Genomic DNA, 1278 nt, shown 5'->3' on the forward strand with positions numbered 1-1278 from the left:
AGGACTTCCCAGGAGGTCACCCATCCTAGTACTACTCTCGCCCAAGCACGCTTAACTTCGGAGTTCTGATGGGATCCGGTGCTTTAGTGCTGGTATGATCGCATCCGACATGTTTCCCCGTCTTCATCCCTTATGCTTGCCACTCCCAGGTCCGCTCCAAAGACGATTCTACATTCTCACTACCATTACAACCGTTCCCTAACAATGGATAATGTCCTATACTACTTACTCTCCCGCTCAATCACGGAGACGAGTTTTCCACGGTTTCCACCCCTCCCTCCATACCGCAGCAACACGAGTTTTTTCCACCCCTTTCAGAAAGCGCTCTTCGCGCCACAAAGCCGCCCTAAGACGCGCGAGCAATGAGCATCGAGCTTAAACATATCGCAAACGTCAAAAATAATATAACGGGATTAATATATATCGCGCACGTGCGATATGTTTGTCACAAGGCGCAAAAAATAATTATAAAAGGAATGCAACACGAGGACTTCCCAGGAGGTCACCCATCCTAGTACTACTCTCGCCCAAGCACGCTTAACTTCGGAGTTCTGATGGGATCCGGTGCTTTAGTGCTGGTATGATCGCATCCAACATGTTTCCCCGTCTTCGTCCCTTATGCTTGCCACTCCCAGGTCCGCTCCAAAGACGATTCTACATTCTCACTACCATTACAACCGTTCTGTCACATCCCTAGCTTCTGGCATTGCTCTAGATTAGCTTCATGTGTGCATCATGTCTATATTTTTGAAACTTGAATTGAGGAATATTGGAAGCCTCAAAACCCTAAATAAAAGAGGGGCAAAAACCCTAGAAATCTCATTCATTACTCCAAAAGGCTCTTCTTAAATGTTTGATAAATTTTGGTAAGGGTTCTGGTCCCAACCAAAATATTGAACATTTTTAAGGATTTATTTTTGGGACTTTGAATTTAAATCATTAGCTATTTGAATTTGAATTATATTCATATAATTAGAATATAATTTAAATACCCCTGAAATATTTTATAAGCTTTTGGAAAAGTCCATCTAGCAATATAAAATATTCAGAGGAGTTTTTGGCATTGATTGAATTATTTTAAAATTCAAAACAGTGGCAAAATAAATTAATAAAACAAAACAGAACAGAAAAATATAAAACAGAACTTACCTGGACTTACCTGGCCTCACCCGTGCAGCCCACCAGAGCCGGCCCAGCTCCTGTGCTGGTCCAGCACTGTGCGGCCCAGCCCACCGTGGTCGCCACCGTCTTCAACCTCCTGCCAGTAGGCAGGAGGGC

The 1278-nt window shown here is 43.7% G+C and overlaps 1 non-coding gene and 1 pseudogene across 1 annotated transcript; both read right to left on the minus strand.

Annotated features, from left to right (window-relative positions):
- On the minus strand, window positions 1–106 carry LOC119343184 (annotated as a pseudogene; the record flags this gene model as incomplete).
- A 367-nt stretch (window positions 107–473) lies between these two features.
- LOC119343183 lies at window positions 474–592 on the minus strand. The gene has a single exon (XR_005165945.1). It is a non-coding gene; the product is annotated as a 5S ribosomal RNA (ribosomal RNA).
- Between the last annotated feature and the right edge of the window lie 686 nt (window positions 593–1278).

This window comes from Triticum dicoccoides, unplaced genomic scaffold (genome assembly GCF_002162155.2).
Source record: "Triticum dicoccoides isolate Atlit2015 ecotype Zavitan unplaced genomic scaffold, WEW_v2.0 scaffold118162, whole genome shotgun sequence".
NCBI classification, from domain to species: Eukaryota; Viridiplantae; Streptophyta; class Magnoliopsida; order Poales; family Poaceae; genus Triticum; species Triticum dicoccoides.